The sequence below is a fragment of the Rhinoraja longicauda genome, chromosome 15 (genome assembly GCF_053455715.1).
Source record: "Rhinoraja longicauda isolate Sanriku21f chromosome 15, sRhiLon1.1, whole genome shotgun sequence".
In the NCBI taxonomy this organism is placed as follows: Eukaryota; Metazoa; Chordata; class Chondrichthyes; order Rajiformes; family Arhynchobatidae; genus Rhinoraja; species Rhinoraja longicauda.
Window position 1 is genome coordinate 24,429,159 of NC_135967.1, and position 25,887 is coordinate 24,455,045.

The window sequence follows — 25,887 nt, forward strand, 5'->3', positions numbered from 1 at the left end:
CTCCTCATCCCCCCTCCACCCTCCCTCCTCACCCACCCTCCTCATCCCCCTCCTCCCTCCTCATCCCCCCTATTCCCTCCTCATCCTCCCCCTCCCCACTCTCGCCCCTCTCCCCCCACCCTCTCCACCACCTCCCCCTCTCCACCCCCTCCCCCCCTCTCGCCCCCTCCTCTCTCCCTCCCTACTCTCCCCCTCCCTCCTATCCCCCCTCCCTCCTCTCCCCCTCCATCCTCTCCCCCTCCCTCCTCTCCCCCTCCCTCCTCTCCCCCTCCCTCCTCTCCCCCTCCCTCCTCTCCCCCTCCCTCCTCTCCCTCCCTCCCTCACCCCCCCTCATCCTCCCCCCTCATCATCCCCCCTCCTCATCCCCATCCTCATCCCACCCTCCTCATCTCCCTCCTTATCCCCCTTCCTCATCCCCCCTCCTCATCCCCCACTCCTCCCTCCTTATCTCCCCCTACTCCCTCCTCATCCTACCCCCTCCCTCCTCTCCCCCTCCTTGGCCCTATATTTTATTATTCAGATATTAAACTTTAATAAGTCCCCTTTCCACTTGTTGTGCCCATCAGCTGCCAATGTGCAGTAATACCTCCATGTTCAACGTCACAATGGAAACCCGATGGGCGGGAATGGCGGCGCCGCGGGGGAGGGGGGGAGTTAAGGGGTGATGGAGTGGGTGACTGGGGGGTGGGAGGGGATGGGGGGAGTGGGTGGGGAAGAAGAGGAGTTGAGGGGATGGAGTGAGGGAGGGGAGGGGAGGGTGCTAGACCAAAACAGAAAAAACACCATTTCAAAGAAAAATCACAGTTTTCAATGCGCTTTATTTATTTATTTATTTTAAGCCATTAATTTTAAAGAAAAAAAGTGTGGTTTTTTCCCCACATCACCATGGCAACCCAATGAGTTGTGGGCCCAATGGGTCCACTTGGTCTAGCAATAGTTAAACTACCAGGCAAGTATCCCGAGATCTGAACTATTTATCTGGAGATATGGATTTGAATCATATAATTAACTATATCTGGAGTAAAAAGGTGGTATTATTAATAATAACCGTGAAACAACTGGATCGGTTCACTTATGTCCAACAGGGACATAAATCTAACACCCTTATCTAATTTGCCCTATATTGCTTCAACCTAATGAAGTTGTTTATTTTTAACCGGCCGCCCTGTTTTGTGTAAATTAAGGATGAATAATAATTCTTACCTTGCCAGTGATGTCCACATCCCAACGAGCAATAATTTGGTCTGTATTTTACGCACTCAATGAGATACAGTCATTTTATTAAATAAAAACAATTGATAGAGTCATTACTCAACAACAGGTATAACAGATTGTGATTCAAATATCCATTGAGCTACTCATTAGAAAAATGTGATTGACATGGAGCATATGGACCATCAAAGTAAGTTTGATAATGTTTTCCAAAATAAGGTTGCCATCAAGATTAAAACTATAAAATAAAAGGAACAATAGCAGGAAAGCAAGGTATTGACTAAGTGAGTAGAAACAGAGGGTAGCAATATATGATTAGAGGACGTATACATTGGCATTCTTCAAGTGTCATTATTTTGACCACATCTTTTCCTAAAAGATATTAATGATTTGGATTTGGAAGCATGAGGCTCTATTTCTACATTTGTAGCTGGCACAAGCATTGAAACGCAGCCAGCGGCATTGCCGGATTAACCTATTAGCAAAAGTAGCATTTGCTCTGGGCCCTGCATTTTCGAGGGCCCCGCACTGAAGATTGAAGACTTTTTGAGGGCCCCGCTTCTTCAGATTGAAGACTTAAAAAAAAAACTAAAATACTTTATATCTGAGTGTTGTTTTGCACAAGCCAACCTTACCCTTCTCTCCCCACCCTCGCCCCAGCCCCACGACAGTGCCGACTGAGATTAAACGCCCCCCGTGATGCACGCCTCAGTTTGGGCACGGCGATCGGCGGGCGTGTCTCGGTACCCGGCGCTGTGCAGGCCGCTCCGTCCCACCGGTCGCTCCGCACCCCGTCCCGGCTCCGTGACGCTTCCGGTCCGGCCAGCACCGGATCTCCTGCGGCCACTCAGCCTCTTGCTCCTAGGGGGCCCGCCGATGAAGCCCCAGTCCACGCTGATGGGCTGTCCGGCCACCCCCGACCCGTTCAAACCCTCCATGGCCACCTGCGCCTCGTTGCAGCCTAGGTCTCGTACTCCACCAGAGCGAAGCCCTTGAGGTCACCGGTGCGCTGGTCCAGGTTGAGGTGCAGGTTCTTTATCTCACCGTACTCGGCAAACATCGTGGATGTTCTCCTCGGTGGCTTCCTTGTGGACCCCGGTCACAAACAGGATCTACCCCTCCACCGAGCGTTGAGGGCTTGGCACATCGCTGTTTTGCTCCACGGAGTCATAGTCTTCACGCAGCTTGCATCGAGTGCCTTCCTCTGAACCAAATCCTCGCGCCTTCCTCTTCTTCGCCTTCTCCTTCTGCTTGTGGATACCTTTGTCGCCCTCGTTGTCCATGGCGAAGTGCTCACCACCTGCCTCATGGAGGTCCAGCAGAAGATGGGTGACGTTGCCGGAGCTCCCGATGTCGGCCCCCACGCAGGGGGCTGCGAGCTTCCAATATCCACGCGGCCCGCACCGAAGTCTCCGAAGGCGAGTCGCAGCCAGCTCTGCAGATGGTAAGTCCAGTCCACGGGTTCTGTGAACCAGAGCCCAGGTGGTCCCAGGTGGAGGCCGCCAGCTCCAGGTGTTTGGCCGATGCTAGGAATCAGCAGGAACGGAGACATGTCCCAGAAAACAGAGGTCGGGTCTCCGTTCGGAAGAGACAATTTTACAATTCTGCCCCCCCCCCCCCCCCCCCACCACCACACATAGTACAAAACCACATCACATCTAAACACTACAATCACATCTAAACACTACAATCACATCTAAACACTACAATCAAGACAAAAAACAACAAAAAACACAAAAGACAAACGGACCGCGGGTAAGCCGTAACTGCCCTGGGCAGCGCCGCCAGATGGAACGCAGCGAAATAAGAAAAAAAACACGTGAAACTTCCCTCCTCGCCGCCACCGCTAACCCCGGGGATGCGGGACTTCTGATCAACAACCGCAACACTTGTGTTTGTTCTTATTTCACTGCATTAGAGGGAGACGGGGCCAGGGAGAAGAGTGGAGCAGCAGTGCAGATCTTGCTTGCTGTGGGAGAGAGAGGAGAGAGTGAGAGGGGAGAAAGAGAGAGGAGAGAGAGAGAGAGGGAGCAGCCCCCGCCAAGTGGCGGCGCTCCTTCACCAGATCACTGGGCGGCACGGACTTGGTGGGCCGAAAAGGCCTGTTTCCGGCTGTATATATATGATATGATATGATATGACCCTCTTACACCCTTCCCCTTCCCGCGCTCCCGCTCTCACCCGCTGTTCCCTCTGCTCCGACTCTCTCCCCCCCACTCTCTACCCCCCCACTCTCTACCCCCCCACTCTCTACCCCCCCACTCTCTACCCCCCCACTCTCTACCCCCCACTCTCTACCCCCCCACTCTCTACCCCCCCACTCTCTACCCCCCCACTCTCTACCCCCCCACTCTCTACCCCCCCACTCTCAACCCCCCACTCTCTACCCCCCCCACTCTCTACCCCCCCACTCTCTACCCCCCGTTCTCTACCCCCGTTCTCTACCCCCCATTCTCTACCCCCAATTCTCTACCCCCCATTCTCTCCCCCCCCACTCTCTCGTCCCCCCATTCTCTACCCCCCTCTCTACCCCCCCCTCTCTACCCCCCCCTCTCTACCCCCCCCACTCTCTATGCCCCCCACTCTCACCTCCCCACTCTCACTTCCACACTCTCACTTCCACACTCTCACTTCCACACTCTCACTTCCACACTCTCACCCCCCACTCTCTACCCCCACTCTCACCCCCCCCATCTCTCCCCCCCACTCTCTCTCTGTTCCTCTCTCTCTCCCCCTCTCTCTCTCTCCCCCTCTCTCTCTCTCCCCCTCTCTTTCTCTCCCCCTCTCTCCCTCTCTCCCCTCTCTCTCTCTCCCCCTCTCTCTCTCTCCCCCTCTCTGTCACCCCCTCTCTGTCACCCCTCTCTCTTTCCCCCCCACACTCTCTCTCCCCCCCTTACTCTCTCTCCTCCCCCCTTTCTACCCCTCTCTCTCTCTCCCCCAGTGGTGGTCACTGTATTTTTTCTGTTTTATAAATAATTGTATACCTACGGTATATATATATATATATATTCCAATATTTCAAGCTCTTTTTAAAAATTGAATATTATTTATTTGTTGCCATATAAACCTAATGTAAACTAACCTAATCTAACCTAACCTAGTTTAACCTTTCCTAATCTAATCTAACCTAGTCTAAACATTTTTGAGTTCATTAAATTTATAAAACTCACACTTCTTTATTTTTTCCTATGGCCCGCAAAAACGTGCCAAATATATTTTGTGGCCCTCATGCTGAAAAATTTGGAGGCCCCTGTTATAGAGGTATACAAAATCATGAGAGGAATAGATGGGTAGATGCACAGAGTCTTTTGCCCAGAGTAGGGAAATCGAGGGCCAGAGGACTTAGGTTCAAGGTGAAAGGGAAAGGATTTAATAGGAATCCTAGAGCTAACTTTTTCACACAAAGGGTGGTGGGTGTATGGAACAAATTGCCAAAGGAGGTAGTTGAGGCTGGGACTATCCCATCATTTAAAATACAGTTAGACAGTTACATGGATAGGACAGATTTGGAGGGATATGGACCAAGCGCAGGCAAGTGAGACTAGTGTAGCTGGGACAATGTTGGCCGGTGTGGGCGAGTTGGGCCGAGGGGCCTATTTCCACACTGTATCACTCTGACACATTCCTTACCAATTTTGTGCCTGAACATGAAAAATAGAACGTCAGGGTGCAAAAATGGAATAAGGTGTGCTCACCCTAGCCACATATCTCACAATGTCCAACCTAACTTCATCCAACAACTGCATTTGGTTTTTAATTTTCTACGTCACCGTCGTGATGGAAAGATTGACCAATGTTGTTAATATATAGTGTAAAAATTCTAGTGGCTCAAGAAACTGCAGATCCTGTAATCTTGATCAAAAACAAAATGCAAGAGGAACTCAGTGGGTCAAGCAGCATTTGCGGCTGGATTGATCAGATGACATTTTAGATTGGGGCGCTTTTTTCAGATTGGTGGTGGGGAGAGAAAGCTGGAAAAGAGCTCTGTTCCAGCTTTTTCCCACCTACTCCATCAGTCTGAAGAAGTGTCCCAATCCGAAACATCACCTGCCCATTCCCTCCACAGATTCTGCCTGAGCTGACTGAGTTCCTCCAGCACTTTGTTTTTTAATCCGAGAACTCATCTTACTTTGCTCGGGTTTATAAAGATTTCATATAAGTTTCAAATTTGGTATGCAAAACAATCACCAAGAAAATAAAATCACAATTCCATTTATGTTCCGGAGAAAGTTATATATAATCATAACAATATCAACTGTGATTTGCTCTTTCAAGCAAAATTAATTTTGTGGGGATAAATGTTTAATTATTATGGTTCTAAATTCAAAAAAGATTAAAACAGAAGCTCAGTTTTTATTGTCCTGTAACAAAACATTTCCATAAATCAGATTGATCCAATGTTAAAAAAAATCCCTGCATAACCAGTTAAAAATTAGTGAGATTAGAAAAACACAGCATCTTTTCTTGAAACATATGAACACTTGTTATAAACATACAATGAAAGTGTATGTATTCCATGCCAATATTCTTTTTGTTTTGAATGGACAACAGCCTGAAAGCATTGTAACCTGCCAAGTGAAAGCTCACAGAATTGAATGTGTTGGAGTTTCATACCCAATGTTAGGCTATATACATTTTACAGAAGAGTAAAATTATACATTGCACCTGATCCCATTGGTTTCCAAATAGGTGACATTGATTAAAATTGGCTTCACTCTGATTGATAGACTGAAACACCTGTGGTGTAATCCATTGCTGGCTTTTTTTTAAAAGTCGTTCCATACGTTTTCTCTGGATGACGGTTCTGGCTTCCATTGATCATTTGCGTAGGTGTGGAAGGTCTGGAGGGGGGGGGGGGGGGGGGGGCCTTAATGATTGTTCTCTATTGCACACAGTATTCTTTTTGCCTTTGCAATGGACTATTAACATTAGTTGGAGATTCTGTTCATTTTGGCAACATCATCTTTTGGCACTTGCAAGCGCGTTGTTCATTTATGGTGATGGCTGCAAGAACAAAATCCATTACTCCTTGGGAGAAGTTCAGAGATAACCAGAGTTAATAGCACAACAATGGCATTCAAGCTCATATTTGGCTGATTTTGCACAGGAGAAAAGGTGCTGGTGTGAGAGGATACCTTCTGCTTTGCTTGTTAATAGAGTTCATTGCCAGCATTATGTACTATAAATTAGTGATTTTAGAGTGTTTTAGCTGTTAGATGGATAATTACCAGCTACTCATTGATGCTCCAATTTGGCAGAATTCACATGTTCTATTTGCAACAGTACAACTCTTTGAGAACTTCCCGTGCCTCACAGATTTCCATTTCTGTCTCTTTGCAACTTATTTGTGCCTAAACATTGAGTCATAGAATCATGGAGCCATGCAGCTTGGAAACAGGGCCTTCTTTCCCGTGCCTACCAAGATGCAGGTGTGACTATCGACACGAGTCCCACCTGCCTGCGTATGCCCAATGTTCCTCCAAATCTTTCCTTTCCATGAAGATTTTATCCGTTTTTGAGCAAAATGCTATGTTCTAGTGTTGCAAAGTACAATGATTTGACACTTGAAGTCCAGATTACAGTAATAGTTGGAGTCTCAGAAAAAATCCTTAATGGCTGCTATTACCGGACACAGGAATCGAATGGATGGAAAGTTCACAAAGAAAAATAAGTGGCAATCAGCAAAAGTAATTGAAGATCTTTTTTCAGGAATTGCTTGGCAAATCATAATGCGGCCAAAACTTTGCAAATATGACACTAATCTAAAAGTCACAATTATTCCACTATGTAATTATTGAAGATATTCATGGATAATGTGTACCAAATAGAAGATTTACATCAAGCCACACACACACTGATTGCTACTGGTCTGAAAACAGTGCATCTGTTGTATTTGCAATTCAAGGTGGAATAAGCCAGACTGTTCCTGGTTTGATTGAGTTTGTTGCCGTAACCAAACATACAATTACTTAGACTTTGGAGATACAATGGGGAAACAGGCTCGTCAGCTCACCGAGATCACGCAGACCAGCGATCACCCCTTACACTAGCACTGTCCTACACACTAGGGCCAATTTACAATTTTATCAGCCAATTAACCTACAAACTTGTACGTCTTTGGAGTGGGAGGAAACTGGAGCAGCCAGAGAAAACCCACGCGATCACAGGGAAAAAGTCACAAACTCCGTACAGACAGCACCCATAGTCAGGATTATACCTGGATGTTTGGTGATGTATGGTAGCAACTCTACCGCTGTGCCATCTCCAATTGTCTCCAACTTATCCAGGAGCCCTCTGTCATGCAATTTTCATGCACTTCTAATCTATAAAAGAAATCAAGCAAATATTATTTGGAGCAGAACTATTCTGATCTTCACAGTGCCTGAAATTTTGACTGACACTAGCATAGGTGTATCTCACGTCTAAAATACCGAAGCAAAGATGCCACAAACTCACATGATATGGAAACGTAAAATAATTTGAAAGGCTGTGACAGTGTTTAATTCTGTTAATTATTGCGATCTGATGTTTTCTCTTTTAGTTGTAAGTACTAATCATTAAAAAAAGGTGGAAGACTGTGGATTAAATTAAAACATATTGTTAGCATAACAATGAATTCTACAGTCCCACTTTGCTCTGATGTAATGTTACAATCAAAATGTCATTTCCTCTCAGAGGCTAATTCAGATTAATTTGGTTCAATTTTTAATGTTATTTTAGTTCAATTTTTAACTATCTTTTTCATCCCCGATTTTCCATTTTTCCAAATGTATATCAAAATTGTCAAGAGTAAAGTGTGTTTAATTGTCATATGAACCTGGACCAGAAGAACAAAATTATTATCTGCTGCAGTTTTACATGTAGAAGTATGATAAACCAAGACCTTTTCGATTAGTTCTTCTGCTTTTGATTTTCTCAGAATGTGCATTCATTGTTTTCTGAATGTGAACAGAATAATATTCTAATGAAGTAGAGTTAATTATAACCCAGTAAACTAGTCCACTTTACATGGAAACAATGAAGGAAAGAATACTTTTTTTGTTCAGTCAGATGTACACTGCCAATTGCTCAGGCCAAGAAAATCCAGTCATATAACTTTACAGCTGAAATTTACCCACAGTTTAACTCATGTCAGCCAGCTGATCCTGATTGGAATCACCAATAAATCATATGTCATGTTAAGTTAATAAGAGTGTTTCTCGTTGTCTCCCTAAGCAAGTTTTCTATGATTTTGACTGTCTACTCAGCAGAAAATAAACAAATATTGTTCCCCGGATGCATTGCAATTTATTTAAGGATTAGCCCTTAAGGTTCAATCAAAATGACTACCATAAACATTAATTCCATCCAATATCAATGTGCAATGGCTGCAGTGTGTATCATCTGCAAAAGCATTGCTGTTACTCACTTAGACTATTCTGACAGCACTTCCCAAATATGTAACTTTAATTACCCAGATGTAAGTGGGAGCACTATCACCTGCAGTCTGTCTTCCAAGCTGCGCCCAATCCTGATCGGGAAGTATGTCCCTGATCATTCATCATCACTGCGTATATCCTGGGTAACCCACCTCACCGCACTGAATGACCACAGCAAATCAAGAGCATCGCTGCTTTATCTAGGGCAGTTACGAATGAGTTACAGTTTAGTTTATTGTCACGTGTACCGAGGTTCAGTGAAAAGCTTTTGTTTGAATGAGGAATAAATGGTGGCTAAATATTGGAAAATGACCAAGTAAGAAAACTAAGTATAAGAAAATAACTGCAGATGCTGGTACAAATCGAAGGTATTTATTCACAAAATGCTGGAGTACCTGCTGAGTTACACCAGCATTTTGTGAATAAGTCAAGTCAAGTCAAGTCAATTTTATTTGTATAGCACATTTAAAAACAACCCACGTTGACCAAAGTGCTGTACATTTGATTAGGTTCCAATAGAAAAAATAATGAAAACATACAGTAGTACGCAAACAGTAAGAAAACTAAAGTCACCCAACAGGATGGGATAGTTTATTGACCCAGAAAAACCTCAATTCCTCATCAACATTTCATATGACCCTCTGAGAGCCAATAATTTACATCTGGTTTGAAATTAATAATATATACCATTCACTTAAATCCTTTATAAACTATAGACAAAAATTACATAAAATAAGAAGTTATATGTTAATTTTTAAACAAAAACAATTGTTCCAATCCGTTAGGAACCAAAGGGAGTAAAGATAGCACAAGAGTTTTCAGATTTAAAAAAAAAAAGTCCCAAAGTATACAGATCTATTTAAAAGACTGAAAAAATTAAGGATTTTTTTGCCCGAAGAAGGGTCCTGATTTGAAACGTTGTCTGTTCATTTTCCTATGCATTTGCTTGCTTGCCTCATTGAATTCCTCCAGCAGTTTGTTTTTTTCGCTCACAAAGAAATGAAGACTCTGGGTAAGGAGAGAGAGAAGAGGAAAACAGTGTTATAAACATTTAGAAGTTTTAATATTTCTAGTCCTCAATTTAAATGATGTGAGTCAAATATTAATGGAAAAAGTAGTACTAATCATGTTTGAGTTTTGGGTTCTCTAAGTTCAAGAGACCTCATTAATGTTGCATCAGTTCGTCATTGAAAACTGTCTGTCACAATCTGTGCATTCTTACTGCACTGAGAAATGGCCACATTCATATTTGGCCAGTCCCATCAGATCACACTAATTTTAAGTGATAGCCATCATCTGTTAAAATTGTAACATTTCTGATGTGTTTTGTGATGAAAAGTACTTGCACCAAATGTCCTTGAGCAGATTGATGATATATGACACATTATTCAGAATTTATTCACTTTTTTTCTCACGATTGAACCTTTATGTTTTAAGCATCAGTCAGTAAATATAGTGGGATTCAAAACATGTGCCCAATCTACTCTGATTTCAAATCTCTTTGAGGTCCCATTGCTAAAACAAATGGCACCATGGATTGACTAACGTGTTCTGATTTAAGTCAGTAACCCCAACATAACAGGCTTTGAAGAGAAAAAGTGTTTATACTGTTTAACCCCTCTGAAGGGTTCTGAAACAGCACTACCATCTTCTTCAATCACTCATTATTATATTATGCAAGTATATTATTGCATATATATTATGTAATTAAGCAATTTTCCATTGTTTTCCCTGCTCTCCTCTTCCGAATCTTTACTCTTATACCATCCTGACAAATCCCTGGCTTTTAACTATCACTCTTTTACATAGTCACTACATGCAATGTCTCATCATAGCTCCAACAATAATCCTACATCCTAATGACATAAATTTTGTATTGGTCACCATAAATATTGTCAATATAATTGCACCCTGAGATTATATGGACTCATTTTTTTTTTTTTTTTTTTTTTTTTTTTTTTTTTTTTTTTTGAGGATCAGGACTTGGAGGAGTACACATCAACTGTACTTTGCTACATCAAAAACTGCGTTGACAATGTCACCGTCGACAAACGCATCCGGTTGTACCCCAATCAAAAACCCTGGATGACAAAGGATGTCAGGTCTCTCCTCAAGGACCGTAACACCGCCTTCAGGTCTAGTGACAGAGCTCTATACAGTGCTGCTAGAACCAACCTGAAGAGAGGCATCAAGGATGCCAAAGCGTCCTACAAGAGGAAGATTGAGGACCACTTTTCCAACAATGACCCACGGCGGGTATGGCAAGGCATCCAGCACATCACCAATTACAAGACCAGCAACCGCACGACTGCCGACGGCGACGCCTCGTTGGCTGAGGAACTTAACTGTTTCTTTGCTCGTTTCGAGGTGAAAGCTACAGTGGCAGACATTACACCCTCTCCAGCACCTGAGAGCAACACCTTCACTGTGCAGGAGTATGACGTTAAGCGAGTGCTCAGAGCAGTGAATCCCAGGAAAGCTGCAGGCCCCGATGGTGTGACGGGCAGAGTGCTGAGGGAATGTGCAGACCAATTATCTGAGGTCTTCACAAAAATCTTCAACCTGTCCCTTTTAAAATCCACCATCCCTCCCTGCCTGAAGTCCGCCATAATCATCCCACTGCCGAAAAAGCCTGTCATCAGCGGTCTTAACGACTACCGTCCGGTAGCACTCACACCGGTCATCACAAAGTGCTTCGAGAGACTGGTCCTGCAGCACATCAAAGCCAGCCTCCCACCCACCTTCGACCCATACCAGTTTGCCTACAGAGCAAATAGGTCTACAGGGGATGCCATCGACACTGCTCTTCACACTGCACTGACCCACCTTGAACACCAGGGGAGCTATGTGAGGATGCTCTTTCTCGACTTCAGCTCTGCCTTTAACACGGTCATCCCGAGCAGACTGGTCACCAAACTTTCCGACCTTGGATTTTCCCTAACCATCTGCAAATGGATCAAGGACTTCCTGACCAACCGCCCCCAGACAGTCAAAATAGGCCCTCACCTCTCCTCCACCATTACACTGAGCACCGGCTCACCACAGGGCTGTGTGTTGAGCCCCATCCTTTACTCCCTCTACACTCACGACTGCGCCCCCACCCATCCCACCAACACCATCATCAAGTTCGCGGATGACACGACTGTGGTTGGACTTATCTCAGAAGGAGATGAGACAGCCTATAGGGATGAAATCCAAAGGCTGGCAGCATGGTGTTCAGTGAACAATCTGGTCCTGAACTCCTCCAAAACAAAGGAACTTATAATTGACTTTAGAAAAACCAGTGGAGATTACGACCCACTCTACATCAATGGGGTCTGCGTGGAAAGGGTACCAGCTTTCAGGTTCCTGGGTACGCACATCGCAGAGGATCTCACCTGGTCTACCAACACCATCACCACAGTAAAGAAGGCACAGCAGAGACTCCACTTCCTGAGGATCCTCAGGAAAACCAACCTGCAGGAGAAGCTCATGTTGTCCTTCTATCGCTGCTCCATCGAGAGTGTGCTGGCATACTGTATAACCACATGGTATGCCAGCTGCTCAGAAAAGGACAGGAAGGCCCTTCAGAGGGTCATCACGACGGCCCAGAAAATCATCGGCTGCTCACTGCCCTCCCTGGAGCACCTGTTCAGCCTGCGCTGCCTCAGTAGAGCAGGCAAAATAATAAAAGATCCATCCCACCCCGGCCACCGTCTGTTTGTTCATCTGCCCTCTGGTCGACGTTTCAGGTCAATCAAATCCCGAACAAACAGACTTAAGAACAGTTTTTACCCCAGGGCCATACGAGAACTGAACACTACCTGTGCACTAGGCAACACCGTTAAAAAATCTTGTACTTAATTTAATTGTATTTATGTATTTATTTGTTTTTGCATTTATTGCATATATGTTTGTACGCACCGTCAGGATTGGCTGTTTTTTAATTTCATTGTACTCGTTGCAATGACAATAAATGAATATTATTATTATTATTTGCTGCTCTGATGTATTAAAACATTTGCTGCAAATTAAATAAATGAAATTATATTTTTTAATGATGCAAGACACCAATAGAGGCAATAATGGGTGTGTTGTCTCTTGCTGCTCTCATTTTTCCATTATTATACAAAATACCGACACTTCTTTTGGGAAGATCATCCTATCCTTTCAAAGTAGAAAATTAGAATACCTTGGGATTCCTGGCACTTAGATTTTTTTCACAGTCTCAATATAAAATGCAATGTAAATCACTATTAAACTTCTGAGTCTCAGTTACATCAATATCTGATGAAATTGGATATGATACTGGGGCAAATATCTCCAGTAGCTTATTACTTCTATGACCGCAGGAGTCTCAGCAGATGGTTGGGTGAATGATCATGTGGATGGGGTCAGTGACGGCCTCTCATCCCACAATGTCTGCGCTGAACATGATGCGAAGACCAACTCTATATCTGCCTGCTACATCCACATCCCTTCATTCCCTGCATATCCATATGCCTATCCAAAACCTCTTGCAAGCCACTGTCATATCTGTCTTCAGCTGATCTCTGGCAGTGCATTCCATGCACTCACCACCCACTGTGTAATAAAACCTCCGACACACATCTTCTCTAAACCTAGCCCCTCTCATCTTAAACAATAGACAATAGGTGCAGGAGTAGGCCATTCGGCCCTTCGAGCCAGCACCGCCATTCAATGTGATCATGACTGATCATTCTCAATCAGTACTCCGTTCCTGCCTTCTCCCCATACCCCCTGACTCCACTATCCTTAAGAGCTCTATCTAGCTCTCTCTTGAATGCATTCAGAGAATTGGCCTCCACTGCCTTCTGAGGCAGAGAATTCCACAGATTCACAACTCTCTGACTGAAAAAGTTTTTCCTCATCTCCGTTCTAAATGGCCTACCCCTTATTCTTAAACTGTGGCCCCTGGTTCTGGACTCCCCCAACCTATTCCCTGTAGTATTTGATCATGATACAGTACGATACGATACAATAAAACTTTATTCATCCCCAGAGGGAAATTGATCTGCCATTCTAGGAAAAGATTCTGACTGTCTACCCTATCTATGCCTTTCGTAATTATACATACTTCTTTCAGGTCGCCCTTCAACTTCTGGCGTTCCGAGAAAACAATCCGTCTGTACAAACTGTCCCTCTACCAAATACCTCCTAATCCAGGCATTATTCTGGTAAAAAAATCTGATAAACCTCCTTTACACCCTTAACAAAACCTCTACATCCTTCCTATGAAAGATAAGATTGCTGATATATAAAATATCAGTTTTCTGCATGTAACTTGTTGATTGATCTTGATTGATCAAACATCTTGATTAAACACACCTTTGTAAAAACAACAGTGGTGAATAATGTGGATGTGCAACTCTGCTATCAACAATATTTATCTGAACGATATGTGGAACATATAGAAAATAATCGATTCATGCTGTGTTAAAAATTTGACCGGCATTTGGTATGCAAATCAACTTTGAGCATTCAATGCAATTTCGTTTGGATGGTTGCCAGAGAAATTAGTGCATGATTAGTGCATGATAGGTGCTCTTCTTCCATCGGGCAAAAGGTATAGAAGTGCGGAAACGCACATCTCCAGATTCATGGACATTTTTTTCCCAGCTGTTATCAGGCAACTGAACCATCCTGCCACAACCAGAGCGCAATCCTGAACTACTATCTACCTCATCAGGAACCCTCAGACTCTCTTTGATCAGACTTTACTGGCTTCAATTTGAGCTAAACGTTATTCCCTTATCATGTATCTGTAGACTGTGATCAGCTCGATTGTAATCATGTATTGTCTTTCCACTGGCTGGTTAGTACTCAACAAAAGCTTTTAACTGTACACGTGACAATAAACTAAACTGAACTGATGTTCCATGTTCCTGAGACGGGGGTCCATTGCTGGCAAATATCATTAGTTACCTTAGGTCTTCCATGCTCCCTGTCGATATCAAAAACCTAATCAATCCAGGCTCCAACTCATAACCAACACTTTGATTTCTAATGTCCTCCCCACCCATCCATTCTAACCCCACAAAGCACCATCTTCGGAACAGTCTGCCACTACCATATTACTCCACCAAGAGGGGTTGCAAACACTGGCCCTCTCTTGTCCCCTTTCCCCGGACAAGAATCCAGACCTTGGCACTGTATGTCCATTGTGTACTTTTCAAAATGTAAAGCAAAAATTAGCATAGAAGTGCTCAGCACCTTAGATTTCAAGTGTTACTTATGTAGCACTTCAATGCATACATTCAATGGAATTCAATACAATGCATCAATGGGTCTGTGATTGAAATAACTATTGGCGGTAATGAGTGTAAACCAACCCATGTATCAGAGCACACACACACCTCTCCCTGCGACATTGTATTAAAATAATGCAGGCACATGTGGGATTACTGTGCTGGGGACCAGCAAAGAAAAAAAAATGAGGCTGCTTTTTTTGGAATATATGATAGCATGCGATTATTGTGCCCATGAGGAGAAGGAACATTTCCATTCTGTGATATGGGAACATTTGCGAGATGCTCAGGAGAGATGAAGGCACATTTTCTTAGCAGTCGTCGAGGGGGTTTATGATATTTTCTTCTTGTATAACTCGAATAAATCAAAGAGCAAAAGGGGGATGGGAAATGTTGGAACAATACTGAATACTGCCTCTATCACAAATTGTATTAGCAACATATTCTGGAGCAACAAAACTGTTGGTTTTGTTTTTAAACATGTAAACATGATATTCCATGTCAACAATATCATTCGGTCATGTGAAGAATGAAAATGACAGCATGGCATTTGAGGAAGCCAGAATGTTATGCTATCAATCTCTCACACACTGATGTCAGAGGAAACAAAAGCAGAAATACTGAAAACAAGTGCCATGTCAGGTGGCACAGAAATGTTAACAGTTGGAATTTTGAATGAGGATCTTTGCCCTTGGGGTGAACATCACAGGGTGTCACCATGGAATGTGCACATGCAGTGATACAAAATGTGGACACAACCAACTGCATTTGGTGCTCCCGATGTGGCCTCTTTTACATCAACGCAGACTAGGCGATGTTTTGCAGAACATCCATACCCACTCCAACTAAGCATGCTGGATCTCGCGATGGCAAACCATTTCAATTCCCACACCCATTCCCATACTGACCTTTCTGTCTTTGGGCTCCTTCATTGTCAGTAGTGAGGTCAAAGGCAAACTGGAGGAACAGCACTTCATATTCCGCTTGGATAGATTACAACCTAACGCTAAGAAAATTGAATTCCCTAATTTGAGGTAACACCCCTCCCCCATTTATTTTATTATTTTCTCTTATTTCCTGCCCCGTCCTCTCTCTCCTGTGGCCTTCACCTTTCCCCCTTCCCCCCACCCCAACGCACACCTATTTCTCCCATTATCCCCAGTACTCAATAGATCATATAAACATATTTTTTTTAAGTTAAAAAAGAAGGGTGACACAGTGGCGCAGCGGTAGAGTTACTGCCTTACATCGTTTGCAATGCCGGAGACCCGGGTTTGATCCCAACTATGGGTGCTGTCTGTACAGAGTTTGTACATTCTCCTCATGACCGCGCGGGTTTTCTCTGAGATCTTCGGTTTCCTCCCACACTCCAAAGATATGCAGGTTTGTAGGTTAATTGGCTTGGTGTAAGTATAAATTGTCCCTAGTGGGTGTAGGATAATGTTAATGTGCGGGGATCGCTGGTCGGTGTGGACCCGCTGGGCCGAATGGCCTGGTTCTATGCTAGACCTCTAAACTAAACTAAACAAAATGAAAAATATATATATACAGTGCAAAAAACAAAGCAAAGCCCCAAGTTCCCAGTGCAACCAATGAAATTTGTAGGCCAGAGTTTAGTGGGAGTTTGTGGTGTTCAATATGAATTGTGATGGTCGCTTTGAAGAAGCTGTTTCTGAACCAATGGTAGGAGTGAGATGAGAATGTGACCGGGTATCTGATGATGCTGGCCAACGTTTTGAGGCAGCAACTCCTGTAGACTCCTTTGATGATGGGGAGGTCAGTACTCGTGATAGACTGAGCAGTATTCACCACTTTTTAGAATCAAATTCATTCCCGGGCATTCAAGTTGCCAAACCAGGTTGTAATGCAACCAGTCAATATGCTCTCCACTGTACACCTGCAGAAGTTCAAGAGAGTATTCGACACCAAGCTGTGGTTTGCTTCATCAGTAAAATATTCTAAAGGAAGTTCATGGCCCAATGCTGCACATCCACACATCACCGCAGCCATTTTGTTTGCATAAAACACAGAATTCTCTCATGACCACAGAAGCTGCCTAACCTGCTATTTTCCTACGCTTTAGGCATTGCCTCTAAAAGTTATTGCTTCTTGTTACTAGCGGAGGATGTATAACTTTGGCTCCATTTGGCATCTATTTCCATACAATTTATGCTGCTGCTCTCTCTCTCCTGTAATCAGGTGCAGAAGTTCAATGAACGTAATGAAAAAAAATAATAGGCAGCACTACTCAAATTTAAAAGGGAACTGGGTTGCGCGTTTGCTTTTTATTGCCGTGACCCTTTATGCAGTTTCTATTTCAGAACAGAGCAGTGGGATTTCTGCCCTATTCCTTGAAGTTTGAAAGATGTAGTGAGCTTGTTTAAATGAAAGCATTTTCAGCTAACATCAAAAATAGAAATCATTTTAATACATACATATTAAGAACACATGCAGGAGAACAAATAAAACCAGAAAATGTTGGAAATATTCATCAGTTCAAGCAGTCTTTGAAGAGAGAACGAGGCATAAATGGCCTTTGGCCTTACTTGATGAAAGAATTAATTTAACAGTGGGACGGCATTGGTGCTGCGAAATAGTTTGGTCTAAGGTTCTCTCTCCAGTTATTACTTCTAATCTAGACACAAGGAACTGCTTGCAGATACTGGTTTGCAAAAAGAGCACAAATTGTTGGAGTGACTCAGTAGGTCAAGCAACATCTTGGGAACATGGATAGGTGATGATCCGGATTGGGACCCTACTTCAGGCTGATTCCAGTAGGGAAGAGAAAGCTGGAGAAGAGGTGGGGTGGGATGAAGCCTAGCAAGTGATAGGATGATACTGGAAAGGGGAGGGGAGGTTCATTGGAAGATGGTTGGGCAAAGGCCAGAGATGAAAGTAGAATAAAGGTTGTAAGATGAGGAGAAAAGAGGAATGAAATGCAAAGTGAGAGGATGGGATATAGGTGGATGATGATGGGGGGGGAGGGGAAATGAGGGGCACATTAATGGGAGAAATGCATGTCCTCCAGTATAGGGGACAGGGAAGGAAGGGCAGAAAAAAATTGGAGTGGGGTGGTGATATCTAGAATTGGAGAATTCAATGTTCATACCATTGGGTTGTAAGTTACCCAAGTGGAATATGAGGAGCTGTTCCTTCAATTTGCATGTGGCATCACTCTGTCACCCAGGACAAAAAGTTTGTTATGGGAATGGGAAGGAGAGTTAAAATAGTTAGCAAACGGGAGATCCAACTGGCTTTGGTGCACCGAGCACAAGAGTTCAGCAAAATGGCCACGTAGTCTATGATTGGCCTCATCGATGTAATGGAGGCCACACTATGAGTACCTCTGGTTAGAGGAGGTGTTTATGAACATCTATCTCACCTGGAGGGGTTGCTAGGTCCCTGGATGGATGAGAGAGAGGAGTGTATTATTAGGTGTTACATCTCCACAGGTCGCAGGGAAAAGTACCCATGGGGATAGTTTGGATGGGAAGGGATATCTGCTTCCATACTCCTGCTGGACCAGACTAATTCGGGAGGAGCCAACGTCCAACAAAAGCAGCCCACATTTCTGATATGAGTCCGTTGAGGATTAAAATGGCTCTCAGCATGTTTTTGGCCAGATTGGACAAGTGAATGAATTCCCATGGTTTTTATTGCTCGTCCAGTTTACAGAATCTATTGTAAATAAGGACCAGAGTTCTGATTTTTATAGTTTGGCTATAAATGAGCCTTGGACATGTATTTCAATCCTATTTTTTTTAAAATGCAGACAACTTTACAATCTACTGAATTATGATCTGCAATTTTAGAATAAGGTAAAGATCTCTGTGCCTATGAACTGCTTATGGGCACAGCACCATTCTCCAAGCAGTAAATAATTTGCTCATCACTATGCTGCCATAGAATCAGCAAAATGTTTAATGTTAATCTTTTCTTCAGTATTCAGATCCTTGAGATGTATTTTCAACTTAGGTGGTAATTTTTCACTCTACTGCAAGCCAGAAGGGCCTCATAAAACCAAACTAAGCTCCTTCACTGCAGTGTGTGTCTACACACAGATACAAAACCTATCTATTTCTGTCATAAAATGCATGTTGGTGCTGCACTGTTAATTATCCTGCTAATTAATGGGACACATTTAAAGCCTTTCCACTCCATCTCCCCTGACTCAATAATGTCATTTTGTGAGTTATTTGCCCTTAGCTTATTGCTTTCAACAAATCTTGTTTGTTCGTGCTGATGCAGTTTGAAGATATGAAAACTTACTTGATATCATTTTCTTGGGTAGAATTTTAATATATAAACTTTAATTTTGTTGTTGGGAAATTACTTCTTCAACAGGTCAGCAAGAAATATCTTCACCTTTGTACTTGGGGACACATTATTAATATAGGGTCATATTTGCATTTCTGATCAAATAAAATATACATGACGCACTGCTAGAATTTAACAAATCTAAATGATAGATTTCCATTGTTATGTTCACTTTGATGGTAGTTGCAAACATTCTGGTCAAAATGAAAGGGCAGGAGTAGCCATTAGATTTCATAGAATCATGGAACCATAGAAAGCCCATCATAGGCCTAATGCACATATCCCAACCATCATGTTTATATACACTAAACCCTCTTTCCTGCATTAATTTCATAACTTTCCATGCCTTGCCCATTCAATACCTATCCAGATGTTTTGTAAATGTCACTGTTGCCATCCCCACCATCCCATCTGGCAATTCATTCCAGGTAACAACTGCACTTTGTGTGAGAATTTCATCCCTCAGCTCTCCTTTGAACCTCCTCCCTCTCATATTAATCCTATGCCCTCTCTTGTTAAGCATGGAAACAGACTCTGGCTATACACTCTGGCTATCTCTGTGCCTCTCATGATGTTGTACACTTCTATCATGTCGCCTCTCAAATTATTTTGCTCCAGGCAAAACAGACCCAGCGTATCCAACCTCCACTTATAAATCAAGCTTCCTAATCCAGCCAGCATCCTTGTGAATCTTTTCTGCCCCCTCTCTAATTTTAATCACATCTTTATTATATTGCGGTGACCAGATCTGCACAGAACACTCCGTGCAGCCTAACCCAACATTAATGCAGAAATGAAGGGAGCAGATGTAAATGTTAGATGTAATTTGGTTTGTTACATCTTTATACAATTCTTATTCAATCATGGGTATAATACAAAATGATATTTCTGCTTTTCTTCACTATTGCTTTTCCAATTAAGTGCTTCTTGCGTGTCTCACTCTTGATAAAGCGCCTATAATAAGCTGTGGCCCCAGCATCACAACTTGGGACATGTTCTGTTCTGAGATGAATTTGTTCAGCAAGTGACACCTCAGATGTGCCCTCTATGTTTTTCTCCTCACACTGCTGCATGATATGATATCTCTAATCATGGCATCTCCATGCAGGAATGAAAATCTGCCACATTTCCTACTTTTGTCAGGCTACATGAAACCTGGGAATTTTAGATTTCCCACATGTCTAACTCATCAGACTGAAAATGCATGAATAAATCAGTTTGCTTTTTTAAAAAAATCCTGCTACTTTTTCTCCTCATCCCAAAATCAAAATCATTACACAGACCGATTTCTTCTATTGGCTATTTTTTTTTTTTTTTTTTGGAGAGGTGTGGGGAGGGATGGGGTGGCGGGAAGTATGTAACACATATTATTCAGTCAGAATTGATTTTACTGTTTGTTCTATTACGTTGAGTTTGTTGATTTTTTTTAACCAAAAATCCATCTTCTGCTGACCAAATCCACTAGCTTTGCATTTTTATTGCTCTACAAATCTATTTATTTTTTAAATAATAATGGGAATGCAGAGAACAGGGCTTTTATTGCGGGTAAGTGTTGACTTTTTTTTAAAATCTGGATTCTCCCATAGCTCTCAGCCTTGCTGCCAGACCACAGTGAGAAATCTGCTTTGGGCCCTTCTCCAATTCCTATTCACTGATGGCCAGACTGTCAGAGAGCATATCAATAATTTCTCAATAAATAATGTAAGAAGGCAAGGTTTAAACTCAATGCTACCAATGCTAGAAATCTGGAATGATAGCAGATGATGCTGAAAATATACAGCAGGTCAGAGAACTGCTGTGGATTGAAATGAAGTCAGTGTTTCAAACCAATGACCTCTCATTAGAGCTTCTCCCCACAGCTGCTGTTTGGCCTATTGAATATTTCTGTGGGTTTTTTTGTTTTTAATTCAAGGTATCGTCCCATCATGGAGCCATAAGGAACTGCAGATGCTACAATTGTTCACAGTGCTGACAAAGTACTGGAGTAAAACCCCTGTCCCACTTAGGCGATTTTTTAGGCGACCACAGGTGACTAGGCTGTTGCCATATGGTCGCTGGTCATATGGTTGCCATACGATCTGTATGGTCGTGGGTAGTCTCCAAAGAGTCGTAGCGTCTTTCTGGTCGCCGCTGGATTTTGAGAATGTTGATAAATTTTCGGCGACAGTGGGTTTGACGCCAATGAGCTTAGCTTGTCGTCTCCTGACATAGGTGCTGTCGTAGGTTGTCGCCAGGTGACATAGGTTGACGCTGGTGTTGACTTTGGTGAATTCCATTGGCGACTACCTACGTCAACCGGCGACAGGTACCAGCATCAAAACCGGAGGCCAAAATGACGTGAATTGTCTTCAGTTGTCCTCAGTTATTGTCGACAGGGTTGTAGCTTGTCATGGGTGGATGTAGGTTGTCTTCGGTTGTTGTAGATTGTCGCCTGTGTGGTCGTAGGTTGTCGTAGGTGCGGTCGTAGGTGGACATCGTATACGCGGCGATTGAGTCGACGGTTGTCGGTAGCTTGACATCGACTAGGTGGTAGGTTGTTGTAGCTTATCGTAGATATTGTCATAGGGGGGGTCCAGTCGCCAGTTTTTCGGTGACCTGCTACGACTTTGACAGTCGCCGGCAGTCGGCTAAAAAATCGCCTAAGTGGGACAGGCCCTTAACTTAGCTGGTCAAGCAGCATCCCTGGATGACATGGATAGGTGGCATTTCGGGTCGGGACCCTTCTTCTGACTGAATCTACCAATTGCTGCAATGTAATGTTTAACATATGAGGCAATTGAAATATATCAGACTGCAGGTGGGGCCTGGACGCAATACGTTGCCTATCCATGCCTTCCAGAGATGCTGCTTGACCCGCTAAGTTAATCCAGCAATCTTTCTCCATGCCTGCTGTCGGTCACTGGCCAAATATGCTTCTCTTTGTGTCCAGACAGGGAGCTTTCCCTCCAGTGTTAACTCTTATACAAAACTTTCCATGCAGTGGTAGTTCTTAAGTTTGTTTCCATGTAATTACTTTCACCATACTTGCACGCACCAATCCGACAGAAGTTAAACTCACACGGAAAATAATTTGTGTTTTCCCCCTTTGTTATAGTTATAACGTAATCTTGATTTAATGATGAAAAGCTGGGAGAAATCATTAATTTATCTCGCTTCATGTGTGAGTTGATGTTACGCAGGCGGTGGCACAGCATGTTGATGGGCTGGCGTGCTGTGCCTCAGGCTTCTGGGACTCGTGCTTCACAGCTGAAATTCCCACACGTCCCTCTCTATCGTCAAAAACAGTTGGGAGCACGGAAAAATCAGATAAGATATTGACTAATATATTTCCTTCCTCCCACAAATGTATCCTTGCATTTGAGACATTGATTTCATTTGAATTTTGCAACCGTTTTGCACGCCAGCATTGGCAAGACGTGGGAGTTGATCACTGCCCACTGTTCTTAAATGTTGCAAACGCTCATTATTTCCAACTTATCATAACAACACGTCCTGTCCTGTAAGCTGAGCAAACTGCATATGTTTTGTTCACAGCATTGTTGCCAATCAACTATCATGCACAATGTCAACAATGTTGTGCACCATCTATGCATGTACAATACAATACAATACAATACAATATATCTTTATTGCCATTGTACAGGGGTACAACGAGATTGGGAATGTGCCGCCCATACGATGCAATAATTTAATTAGCTAGTCAGTATTAATTTAAACAACCCAATGAAACAAATTGTAACAGTTTTAAAACAGAATAAAGTGCAAGTAGATCTGTGCCAGATCACTGTGCGATGTGACCATCCGGCTCGGCAGGACCGGTTCATAGCAGCTATGGCCCTGGGGATGAAGCTGTTCCTGAGTCTGGAGGTGCGGGCGTAGAAGGCCGCCTGATGGAAGGAGTTCGAACAGACTGTTGCAGGGGTGCGAAGAGTCTTTGTGGATGCTGGTGGCTTTTCTGAGGCATCGTGTGTTGTAGATGCCCTCCAAGGCTGGTAGCTGTGTTCCGATGGTCCTCTGAGCTCTATGGACTACCCGCTGAAGAGCTTTCCTCCCTGCCTCCGTGCAGCTGAGTTACCACACAGGGATGCCATGTGTTAGGATGATCTCTATGGTGCAGCGGTAGAATGTCGTCAGCAGCTGTTGGGGTAGACCAGACTTCTTCAGTGTTCTTAGGTAGAACAGTCGTTGCTGTGCCTTCTTGACCAGCGCAGCAGTGTTATTGGACCATGTTAGGTCCTCCGAAATGTGAGTGCCCAGAAACTTGAAGCTGGACACTCTCTCCACACTGTCCCCGTTGATAAAGATCGGGGCGTATTCCCCGTTATGTGACCTACGGAAGTTGATGATCAGCTCCTTGGTCTTGGTGGTATTTAGGGACAAGTTGTTATCGGAGCACCAGTCCGCCAGGTTCTGCACCTCCGCTCTGTATTTTGTTTCATCACCGTTGGTGATCAGCCCGATCACCGTTGTGTCATCTGCAAACTTGACAATGGTGTTGGTGTCGAATGCAGGAACACAGTCGTGTGTGAAGAGGGAGTAGAGCATGGGACTCAGAACACAGCCCTGTGGTGTGCCGGTACTCAGGGTGATAGTGGAGGACAGATGCGGGTCCATTCTCACTGCCTGCGGTCGCTCCAGCAGGAAGTCCAGGATCCAGTCGCATAACGACGAGCTGAGGCCTAGCTGGTGGAGTTTGGTGATGAGCTTGTTGAAGGCAGAGCTATAGTCAATGAATTGCATCCTCACGTATGTGCCCTGTCTCTCCAGGTGAGTCAGGACAGTGTGAAGAGCCAGAGAGATGGCGTCCTCTGTGGATCTATTTGCCCTGTATGCAAATTGATGTCGGTCCAGTGAGTCAGGGATGCTGGATTTGATGTGTGAGAGGACCAGCCTTCCAAAGCACTTCATGACTATTGGAGTTAGGGCAACCGAACTGTAGTTGTTCAGGTTGGTGATCTTTGCATTTTTCGGCACCAGCATTATGGTAGCCGACTTCAGGCACTTGGGGACCGTAGCCAGAGATAGTGACAGGTTAAAGATGAATACCTCAGTGAACTGAGGTGAATACCTGGTGAATACCTCAGCCAACTGTTCAGCACAGTCCTTAGGTACCCTTCCTTGAACTCCATCCGGGCCTGCACCCTTGCGTGGGTTGACCCTTTGCAGAGCTCGTTGTACTTCCTGTGTGCTCAGTTGCAAGACCAGTCCCTGAGCCTCGACTGGGGTTCTTCCACTCAAGGTGGTGTTGCCAGTTTCAAAGCCGGCAAAAAAGGTGTTTAGCTCGTTGGTTAGTGTCATATTGCTGTGGGGACAGGCAGGGCTGCTCTTGTAGCCTGTGATCTTTTCACTGGCTACAAAGATCTTTTCTCAGACACAAGATCTTTTCTCAGCTTGCTGTACAACAAGAGAGCTAATGAAGGAAATCAGGTAGAACACAAAAGGAGGGTTAGGGGTGGGGAAATATTACCATCAAAGGAAACTGTTGGCTGTTGGGAGGATTGGATCTAGACTTGGGATGAAAGGGATATGAAGTGAGATGATAGCTTAAGGGAAGTGACAACATTTTGAGAGTGGAGCAAAGAAAGGACATTTGGGGTGTAGCCAATGAGAATTTGATGCACAGTCAGGAGATGATCATGTGTTGCAGTAAAATATGGATAAGATTTTGAATACACAGTGCCTCAACCCCCACTCCTGGCAGCACCCTCACCATCCTCTGTGTAAAAACATTGTCCCATATATCTATATACTAAAACTTGTTTGATTGTTCCTGAACCACTGTCAAAACGGTACACAATAACGCAACAATTTTAGGCCCACCTTACTCACCGTCATGTTAATGGAAGAAGTTTCATTGAAATCGGTGTTATATTTTTAAAGTTATTCACATTTTAAAGTTTAAATCTATCTCCTAGGGAGGGAGGGGGGAGGAGGGAGGATAAGGGGGGTTGAGGGGGACGTAGTGGGGGGAAGGGGATGGTGGGAGGGGAAGGGAGAAAAGAAGGAGGGGAGGGGGAGGGGAGGGGAGAGGGAGGGGAGGAAGGAGGGAGGGGGAAGGGGAGGGGAGGGAAGGGGGGACGGGGGACGGGTGGAGGGGGAGGCGGAGAGGCGTGGGGGAGGGGGAGGGGGAGGGGAGGGGGAGGGGAGGAGGAGAGGGTGCTGCACCAATGCAGGAGGGGTTTGGACCCAATGGGTCCACTTGGTCTAGTCTCCTATAAACCTTGCCCCTCTCATTTTAAAGCTGCCCTCTAGTATTTGATTTTTCCATCCTGGGAAAAGATTCTGACTGTCTACCCTATCTATGCTAAAGTTACTTAACATGTCAAACTACTTAACAATTTGACAATTAGACAATAAGTCTGTTCTGCAGGTCAGCTGTGCTGCTGTGAAAATACTGGTCCTTCTTTGTTTAGCATTTGTGGCTTCAGGACTCACACAAAAAAAACTGAATGCAAAGTCTGAATTAACACTCACATCTTTTATCTTTTGTCTTAAATGTCAAACTGGCTTTTACTGGCCCCTTGGGTACAAGTAAAATATAATGTGGCATGATCTTGGGGGAGCAGAGGCATTTTCCATGTTTTTAATATTCATCCCACAATATTAAAATAGATGTTAATATCTTAATGCATTTAGCCTGCTGTATCTGGGACCTGACAGTTTGCAATTTGGGATCTTTCTTTCCACAGAAC